At 42.1% G+C, this 10897-nt stretch overlaps 1 pseudogene; it reads right to left on the reverse strand.

Annotated features, from left to right (window-relative positions):
- Positions 1–4913: 4913 nt before the first annotated feature.
- LOC113116877 (uncharacterized) lies at positions 4914–5030 on the reverse strand (annotated as a pseudogene).
- Between the last annotated feature and the right edge of the window lie 5867 nt (positions 5031–10897).

The raw sequence follows: 10897 nt of genomic DNA on the forward strand, positions 1-10897 counted from the left end.
CACCTCGTTTCTTCGCTTTGTCACGCTCTCGTTTAACCCTGATCTTGTTCTCATTCCATTAATTGTGGTCACCTGGAGCCGGTTTACTTCCTCACTTTATATTGTTCCGTTTCTTCCTCTTGTGTTGGCTGGTTTGTCTTGTGCTCTAGACAGTTACTGACTTCCTGCTCTGTTTTCCAGTCTTGCCCTGTTGTTTGCTGCAATGGTGTCTCGTTGTTGTAGATTTTGCTTTTGATATTTCTCTCCCTCTCTGTCTCTCTTGTTTTTTTATCCTCAATGATGTAGCTCATATTTACTGGTAAAGTTTTCTTTAGTTGTTCATTAGTATCCTTTCTAGTCTTGTATTCTCATTATTGCTTTGATTTGATAGTGTTAGTCCAATCTCACATATTTCCTTCTTTATTTAGTTTTTCACTTCTTCTTTTTTTGTTTTCTTTTTTCCCTTTTATTACGTCATGTTGTTTCTCCTTGTGTTGTGCAGATTTGTGTTTTGTATTCTTGTGTGTTTGTGCTGTGTTTTCTCTCCAGTCCTTCTCTACCAGACTGACACCTGTATCACAAATACTCGGTTTGCAATATGTATGCAGTCGATAAAACATAATAGATGCACTTGTGGAGGTAGAAAAACAAAGTTCTTTAAAGATAAAGTGTGAATGCTATAATCCGGGGGGTGCCCACACTTTTCTGTGTGGGGTTCTAGTATTCTAATGACAAACTCAATGAGATCTAACCCCCCAAAAAAACATGTGTGGGGACCATTACATTTATCCAGATATTCAATTAATCTAATAATTAAATCAATAAAAAAAGTTAAATTATGATATTCTTCAATTTTTATCATTACATTGAAAACACAAGGTTGTTGTCCGGAAAGGTCTACGAGCCTGGACTCAAACTCAGGACAAAGCGCAACTGCGTTTTGTGCCACACTGCCCAAAATGTAATGGGAGGTGACAACTGTCACTCAGTGAAAAAATGTTAACGATTGACTGACCTGGTAAAAATTCTCCATACTCCATAGTCTTTAGTGACTTATTGCAACTTCACTCCTCTGTGTTCAGTTTCCTGTGGGATCGATGTGTTGGATGGTGATGTTGAGTGGTGTCCCTCCACACCATATCTATGGGAAGGAACCAAGGTGTCCGGTGGTGTGATGCTCTCACTCACCCTTGCTCAGCTGAGTCACTCTTACCATAGCGAATACCTGCTTTATATCTCTCACTGACAGTGAAGATCAATAGTGAAGCTTCGCTCGGTGGGTGACAGTTGGGGTCCAGTTCAGGTTCTCACGGGAGGCAGACTTTGTCTGTGTTGTCTTTGTTTAATGTTTCTTTCCTTGTTGTGTCTTTTCACGTTGCTTTGTCTTTGTGTCTTCCATGTGTTCCACCTCGTTTCTTCGCTTGGTCACGCTCTCGTTTAACCCTGGTCTTGTTCTCATTCCATTAATTGTGGTCACCTGGAGCCGGTTTACTTCCTCACTTTATATTGTTCCGTTTCATCCTCTTGTGTTGGCTGGTTTGTCTTGTGCTCTAGACAGTTACTGACTTGCTGCTCTGTTTTCCAGTCTTGCCCTGTTGTTTGCTGCAATTGTGTCTCATTGTTGTAGATTTTGCTTTTGATATTTCTCTCCCTCTCTCTCTCTCTGTCTCTCTTGTTTTTTTATCTTCAATGATGTAGCTCATATTTACTGGTAAAGTTTTCTTTAGTTGTTCATTAGTATCCTTTCTAGTCTTGTATTCTCCTTATTGCTTTGATTTGATAGTGGTAGTCTAATCTCATATATTTCCTTCTTTGTTTAGTTTTTCACTTCTTCTTTTTTTGTTTCCTTTTTTCCCTTTTATTACGTCATGTTGTTTCTCCTTGTGTTGTGCAGATTTGTGTTTTGTATTCTTGTGTGTTTGTGCTGTGTTTTCTCTCCAGTCCTTCGCTACCAGCCTGACACCTGTATCACAAATACTCGGTTTGCAATATGTATGCAGTCGATAAAACATCATAGATGCACTTGTGGAGGTAGAAAAACAAAGTTCTTTAAAGATAAAGTGTGAATGCTATAATCCGGGGGTTGCCCAAACTTTTCTGTGTGGTGTTCTACTATTCTAATGACAAACTCAATGAGATATACCCCCCCCCCAAAGGAAATGTGTGGGGACCATTACATTTATCCAGATATTCAATTAATCTAATAATTAAATCAATAAAAAAAGTTAAATTATGATATTCTTAAATTTTTATCATTACATTGAAAACACAAGGTTGTTGTCCGGAAAGGTCCACGAGCCTGGACTCAAACTCAGGACAAAGCGCAACTGCGTTTTGTGCCACACTGCCCAAAATGTAATGGGAGGTGACAACTGTCACTCAGTGAAAAAATGTTAACGATTGACTGACCTGGTAAAAATTCTCCATACTCCATAGTCTTTAGTGACTTATTGCAACTTCACTCCTCTGTGTTCAGTTTCCTGTGGGATCGCTGTGTTGGATGGTGATGTTGAGTGGTGTCCCTCCACACCATATCTATGGGAAGGAACCAAGGTGTCCGGTGGTGTGATGCTCTCACTCACCCTTGCTCAGCTGAGTCACTCTTACCATAGCGAATACCTGCTTTATATCTCTCACTGACAGTGAAGATCAATAGTGAAGCTTCGCTCGGTGGGTGACGGTTGGGGTCCAGTTCAGGTTCTCACGGGAGGCAGACTTTGTCTGTGTTGTCTTTGTTTAATGTTTCTTTCCTTGTTGTGTCTTTTCACGTTGCTTTGTCTTTGTGTCTTCCATGTGTTCCACCTCGTTTCTTCGCTTGGTCACGCTCTCGTTTAACCCTGGTCTTGTTCTCATTCCATTAATTGTGGTCACCTGGAGCCGGTTTACTTCCTCACTTTATATTGTTCCGTTTCATCCTCTTGTGTTGGCTGGTTTGTCTTGTGCTCTAGACAGTTACTGACTTGCTGCTCTGTTTTCCAGTCTTGCCCTGTTGTTTGCTGCAATTGTGTCTCGTTGTTGTAGATTTTGCTTTTGATATTTCTCTCCCTCTCTCTCTCTCTGTCTCTCTTGTTTTTTTATCTTCAATGATGTAGCTCATATTTACTGGTAAAGTTTTCTTTAGTTGTTCATTAGTATCCTTTCTAGTCTTGTATTCTCCTTATTGCTTTGATTTGATAGTGGTAGTCTAATCTCATATATTTCCTTCTTTGTTTAGTTTTTCACTTCTTCTTTTTTTGTTTTCTTTTTTCTCTTTTATTACGTCATGTTGTTTCTCCTTGTGTTGTGCAGATTTGTGTTTTGTATTCTTGTGTGTTTGTGCTGTGTTTTCTCTCCAGTCCTTCGCTACCAGCCTGACACCTGTATCACAAATACTCGGTTTGCAATATGTATGCAGTCGATAAAACATCATAGATGCACTTGTGGAGGTAGAAAAACAAAGTTCTTTAAAGATAAAGTGTGAATGGTATAATCCGGGGGGTGCCCACACTTTTCTGTGTGGGGTTCTAGTATTCTAATGACAAACTCAATGAGATCTAACCCCCCCAAAAAACATGTGTGGGGACCATTACATTTATCCAGATATTCAATTAATCTAATAATTAAATCAATAAAAAAAGTTAAATTATGATATTCTTCAATTTTTATCATTACATTGAAAACACAAGGTTGTTGTCCGGAAAGGTCCACGAGCATGGACTCAAACTCAGGACAAAGCGCAACTGCGTTTTGTGCCACACTGCCCAAAATGTAATGGGAGGTGACAACTGTCACTCAGTGAAAAAATGTTAACAATTGACTGACCTGGTAAAAATTCTCCATACTCCATAGTCTTTAGTGACTTATTGCAGCTTCACTCCTCTGTGTTCAGTTTCCTGTGGGATTGCTGTGTTGGATGGTGATGTTGAGTTGTGTCCCTCCACACCATATCTATGGGAAGGAACCAAGGTGTCCGGTGGTGTGATGCTCTCACTCACCCTTGCTCGGCTGAGTCACTCTTACCATAGCGAATACCTGCTTTATATCTCTCACTGACAGTGAAGATCAATAGTGAAGCTTCGCTCGGTGGGTGACGGTTGGGGTCCAGTTCAGGTTCTCATGGGAGGCAGACTTTGTCTGTGTTGTCTTTGTTTAATGTTTCTTTCTTTGTCGTGTCTTTACACGTTGCTTTGTCTTTGTGTCTTCCATGTGTTCCACCCACTGATCTATAATATAGAACTGAATTGCTCATGACATCATTAAAGTGAAGCCGCCGCGCCGCCATATTGGTAATCCCTAGTGTGCGAAAAAGTTCCATTGAATTAATAGGAATTTTAATGAGAAAACATCACCTAACACGTCAGTGTTTATAAACATGAAGTATCACTGTACATTATTACAATGCAAACACCCTAGGCATGTTATTTTTTAAATGTCGGTAATTTCCCCTACTTATTAAAAAGCTACGTTCATTACACTAGTGAGCATCATGAGCATGATAATAATAATAATTCCTTACATTTATATAGCGCTTTTCTAGGCACTCAAAGTGCTTTACATAGACAGGGGGTATCCCCTCATCCACCACCAGTGTGCAGTATCCACCTGGATGATGCAACGGCAGCCATAGTGCGCCAGAATGCCCACCACACACCAGCTTACTGGTGGAGAGGAGACAGAGTGATGAAGCCAATCAGCAGATATGGGGATTGGTAGGAGGCCATGAGGGTCAGAGGCCAATGGGCAAATTGAGCCAGGGTGCCGAGGTCACACCTCTACTCTTTTCGAAAGACATCCTGGGATTTTTAATGACCACAGAGAGTCAGGACCTCGGTTTTTAACCTCTCATCCGAAGGACGGTGCTCGTTGACAGTATAGTGTCCCCATCACTACACTGGGGCGCTAGGTCCCACACAGACCACAGGGTGAGCACCCCCTGCTGGCCTCACTAGCACCTCTTCCAGCAGCAACCTAGTTTTCCCAGGAGGTCTCCCATCCAGGTACTGACCAGGCTCAGCCCTGCTTAGCTTCAGTGGGCAACCGGTCTTTGGCTCCAGGGTGATATGGCTGCCGGCTTAATAAACATAATAATTGTTAATAAACATCAGACGGACACAACCTCAACACATATAACAAACTACAAAGTGTTTGTTCTTAAATCTGAATTTATTCAGAGAAACAACTGACTATATACAGTACGGATTTAAGAAATAAAACAAAGCTTTATTTCCCAGATAGCAAATTATTATTATTTTTTATTTCATTATAGAGAAATATTAACAACATAATTGTATAATTCATTGTAATATATTAAAATCCATTTCTGATACTCATACGTTAGTTTAATAATTCCTGAATAAATTTGTTCATAAAGAAATAAACCATTTTTGTTTTTGATCAGTTACCTATGTCGTCAGTACGCAGCAGGCACACCCACCTTCACGATTTAAATATATCGCTTATCCTGTCCCAAAAGACCGTAAACACTGCAGATAACATCCGAAGTAAACATTACTTTATTACACATAACATAAAAATGAGTCCCGTTTGACTGATCAGCTTCAAATGGAGTTATTTTAGGACAGCGGTTTGAATGTAACTCAATGGTGCTCTCTGCTGGTAGGGATTAGTAAGATGGCGGATCGAACACTTCTGGTGGCTTCACTGCCTGTTGGCAGTTTAGAACGCGATGAGCGATCCAGTTATATATATAGATCAGTGATTAGGCTAAGTATCTGACGCGCTCCTCCCGAATCTTGTTAATAAAACATCATTTCACGAGTTCACGCTTACATATAATTAGCTGAAATATGGTATGTATATTTGTCGTGCTGTCCGGGGAAGGGTTCCGAGCTCGGGAATGGCCCGAACCTAGAGTACCCCCCAAAAAGCAAATGAACAAGAGGACGTCGTCTTGTTGGCAGGCCGGAAGGGCCTACATACTCCGGTGGGAGCGACTCAAGCGTTGGTAGGGTAGGCCCTACCGGCTGCAGGTAGTGAACTACGTGGTTGTGGGCGCCTGGTCGGTAGTGTTAGAGCCGATGCTCAACGGGAGCTTGTGGCGTTGGAATGGTGAGCCCTACCGGCCAATGAGGAGGAGCAGCATGGTTGTGGTGCCCGACCGGGAGGACCCGAGTTGCCTCGACCTGAATAGGTCACAGTGTCGGTGTATGGGCCCTACTGGCTGATAGCCGCTGCTATTCAGTGGGCGAAGGGCCTTAGGCTGACCGAGAGGGCCCATGAAGCCTCCGACTGGATATTTGAGACTCAGGATGACGAACGTCTGGGTCCTCTCAGTTTGGCAGATAAAAAGCTTTGGGCTGGCCGACAAGGAGGACTCTGGCGACATCCAAAGGGAGATCCCGACTCACCGACCGAGGGAACAGGGTTTTTTTTTTTTGCAGGATTTGGCGAGAGGTCGAGTAAGCCTCTCCGGATGTGAGACAGAAGAGGTAACATTAAGTGGTCCATAGGCTCTCGCCAGCATCCAACAGGGACTTCCTGTTCCCGGAAACGACTGGGTAAGCCTTGCAGGCCATATGATGGAAAAGGTAAGTTTGTGTGGCCATGAGGCTCTCATCGACGTCGACGTCTTATGGGAGTTCGCTACTCACAGCATGAGACGGGTAAGCCTCGACGAACGTAGGATGGAAGGAGGGTTTGTTTGGGTGTTTGGTACTTGCCGCATCGGATGGTTTGCATATTGGGTAGATCGGTTTTGCGACCTAAACCACCTGGAATGGTAGTGGTTGTCTGGTCAGGAGGCTCTCGCCACGTCCAATGGGAGCACTCGCTTCGAACGGGTAAGCCTCGCTGGCCGAAGGATGGAAAAGGTCAGGTTGTCTAGCCAGGAGGCTCTGACCAACGTCCGATAGGAGCTTAGCTCCCGGCATCAAACGGTTAAACCTCTCTGGCTGAAGGACAGAAAAGGTAAGGTTGTCTAGCCAGGAAGCTCTCACCTACATCCAATGGGAGCCCACTCTACCATGCATTGGATGAGTAAACCTCTCTGTACGTGAGACAGAACGGCAAGAAAGGTAGCCGGGGGCTTTCACCTATGTCCGAAGGGAGTGTGAGCTCCTGGCAACGAACGGGCAAGCCTTGCTGGCCGCAGAATGGAAAAGGTGAGGTTGTCTTGCCGGGAGGCTCTAGTCAGCATCCGATGGAAGCTCGAGTTCCTGGCATCGAAGAGAGAAGCCTCGCTGACCATAGGATAGAAAAGGTAAGGTTATCTAGCTGGGAGGCTATGGCCGGCATCCGGCAGTATTGTATTTATTTATTTATTTTTATTATTTTTTTTTTATTTGCAACACCGGATGGGTAGTCTCTCCCACCATCAGATGGAAAATTAAGATTGTTTTATCTGCGAAGCACCCGTTGGCATCTGACAGGAGTTGAATTCTCGCGATGTCATATGAGAAAATTTTGCTGATAGTTGAACAGAGTAGGCAAAGGTTGGCTCGACCTGGAGCACTCTTGCACCGCATGACAGTGAGTTCAATATTAAGGACGATTTGGTTGTCTACGAGGGTAGACGCTGTGAGGCTTACTTGAATAATTGTTTAGCAAATCTAATGAGCTGCTTCCGATAACGAGTCAGAAAAATCTTGGTGCAGTCATTGTATTCGAAATTAAGCATGGAAAAAATAAATTTAATTTCCTGTGCCAGTGTACCCCGAATAGGTGCCATGAATCAGCAATATGGTCATTGTCAAATCATCATATTGTCAGCACGTGAGATCGATGGTACATTTCGACGATGTAATCGTGCATGGGTGGAGTAAAAGAAAGATTCTTTATTCTTGTCAGAGCTTAATATTTGCCATTTTAACAATGCAGGTGCCCTTAAAAAAGCCTATGAAATCACCAATAATCGAAAAATATACTCTCGTACGTACTGATAAACTGGCATTAAATATAAAATACTATATTTAAAACCGCTAGTTCATGTAGTTGGCACTACTGTCATCTCGCTTGTCCTGTGACAAATTGCCGCATCTGCGCACAGTCTAAATGTCAGCAAAATCAGTCAGTAGTGCAAAACAATAGTAGATTTCATTTCAAGTCCAACGATTTAACCCTAATATGGACGTAAACGAACGCCTTAAATATAAGGTATTCAAAAACAGGTAAGTTCATATATTTGGAATGAGTTTGGTTGAACTGATGCCTTGGTCATACGCGCTCTGGACCACGTGCCTCCTAAAGTGACCAATGCGCCGCCCCGGAAACAAGAATGAGATGGAATCTAACTAGGGGTGTAAACGGTACGCAAAAATCATTGTCCGGGACCTACCTTGGTTTAAAAGTCACCGTTCGGTTAATTTTCGCTACAGTAAGGGGAAAAGATGCAAACATTAAACTGCAGGTTGTTTAAACTTTTTTTTGACAATTTGTTTATACTTTTTAAAAATATTTTTTTATAAAATATATATAAAATAAAAAAAGAATAAGAAATAAAATACTGCTGCAAAGTTCTCCACTAAATAAAATACTCTGTCTCAAACCAATATCATATAATAAAATAGAATGAAAAATAAAAATAAATAACTATGATTACAGTGCAGCATTACCAATCCCAGCTTGTAGGCCTGCTAATATTTAAAAAATATATATAACTTTTCCAAAGTGTAAAGTGCAGCATGAACAGTTTCAGTTTTTAGACCTGCTCAGATTTCGTTATTTGAGTTTTTTACACTGTTAAAGAGTTGGATTCCCATGCTAAACATGGACAAAGTTTAAAAAATTAAGTTGTCCGTTTGAAGGAGTATTTTTGTTCCCAAAATACTCCTTCCGGTTTGTCACAAGTTTCGGAAAGTTTTTTTCGAGTATGGCTCTGTTTGACGTTAGATGGAGCGGAATTTCTTTATATGGATCCTAAGGGCACTTCTGCCAGAAGAGCGTGCGCTCCCGTATAGCAGAGCACTGAGAGCACAGACATTCACTGATCAGAGCGAGAGCGTCGCGAAATTTTTTACAAAATAAGTGTGTTTTTGGTTGCCATGGCAAGACAAACCTGCACAGATTACCAAAAGAAAACAGCATTAAGGGACCAGTGGATGGAGTTTATTTTTACAGAGCATCAACGGAGTTGTGCAAGTGTTTTTGTTTGTTCCCTGCATTTCGAAGATGCTTGTTTTACAAACAAGGCCCAGTTTGACGCCGGATTTGCACATTGTTTATTTCTTAAGGATAATGCAGTCCCAACGAAAAAGGGTTACGATCGTGTGTTGGAACCGCAGGCGGTGAGTAAAACTGCTTCAAATATCTCTGTGTTGTTAACTTAGCTATCGGCGCAAGCACATCAAGTAAACAACATGCGATGTTGTCATCAAACTGCACTTTCCACATGTATAGCTTAAAAAAAAAAAAAAAAAAAAACGACATAAAGTGGAACTTAGTCATTTTCCAAAACCGCTAAGCAAATATACAGTTTCAGTACATACCACATAGAGACGTCGTTGCTGATGCTGCTCTTGTTAAATTTCAGCCTCTGGATCTGATTCTGGATCATAAATATACGCTGAATCTGACTGTTAGCCATGGTTTGTTTTGGATGTTTTTTTCCTCACGGTAATGTCACAGCTTCTAAACGCTCTCAATGCAAAAGCCTACTGGCGCTTGTGATTGTTTAGCTCCGCCCACACGTCACGCCTCCAGCCAGTCCTTTTTTTCCGGGAAAAATCAGTAGAGACTATCTTTCTCTTATGAATATAATAAAACTAAAGAATTTTTGGAGTTATGAAGGATGCAGTACTACTCTATAGGTACTCAAGATTAACAGGATATTGAGTGAAAACGTGCATTCCACCCCCCCTTTAAGAGCTAAGGTCTGTTTAAATGCCGACGGGAGCTGCGTTTTAATTACAATCATTTTTTTCCTAGTGGAGTGATGTTCACACTCGCGTGATGCCTTTTGAAAACATTAGGCCAGTGACACACTGGCATATTGCACCTGTTAAACATAGTCTATTTTGCCGTCAATACTGTTGATGGTGTCCTTTATCAGTAGGCTTTATATTTATGCTCAACATGAACCCATGTACTTGTAACCCGAATACATGTACCATTACACCCCAATTCTAACGTAACTGTGGCAACTGTGAGAGCTCATTTAAAGTATGACACGTATCGGATTACCTGTTAAAGTACAATGGAATACCTTATATCTGCAAACGATGTATGTCTATTTGTGGATGGAGACTTTTTCGCCACCTACAGGCTCAAATCATCCTAATAATGATAATAAAAAAGTTGATTGGAGAATGAGCCTAATATCTTCTTGGCTATCGTCAATACGTGATATTATCACTGCAATCTAGGATGCATGGCATACCTTTCAAGCGGAGGTGATGTCGATGTAAAAAGAAAAAAAAAATTGTGGAGATACAGGAAAGGCTCCTGCGGGAGCAGACACTGCTGCGGCAGTGAGGAGATACAGAAAAGGCTCCTGCGGGAGCGGACACTACTGTGGCAGTGAGGAGATACAGAAAAGGCTCCTGCGGGAGTGGACACTGCTGCGGCAGTGAGGAGATACAGAAAAGGTTCCTGCGGGAGCAGACACTGCAGCAGCAGTGGGGAGATGCGGGTAATAGAGAAGTAAAGGGGAGCATGAGAAGAGGAGGAGAGTGGCTGCTTGGGCCACCTGCGGAGCTTGCTTCGGTTGCTGTAGATGTTGGCTGCGGGAAGAGTAAAAGGGTTAGTACCATTTGATGGGGCAAGCTAAAAATGAACGGGTAGCCTACTGTGTTGCCAGTTTAGCAATTGGTTGACTGATTTGACAATTCCTCAAGCCTTGTCCACATTTGTATGTTCCTGTTGGAAAAGCATCTTTCCTCTCATTTGGCCTCCGGCCTTTTTAGACGGTCTCCAGAGCAGATACATTTGGAACGCCATTTTCGCGTTGTAGTATGGACTGTGGAAACAGAGGCTTTTGGAAACT

The sequence above is a fragment of the Carassius auratus genome, chromosome 16, assembly GCF_003368295.1.
Source record: "Carassius auratus strain Wakin chromosome 16, ASM336829v1, whole genome shotgun sequence".
Classification (NCBI taxonomy): domain Eukaryota; kingdom Metazoa; phylum Chordata; class Actinopteri; order Cypriniformes; family Cyprinidae; genus Carassius; species Carassius auratus.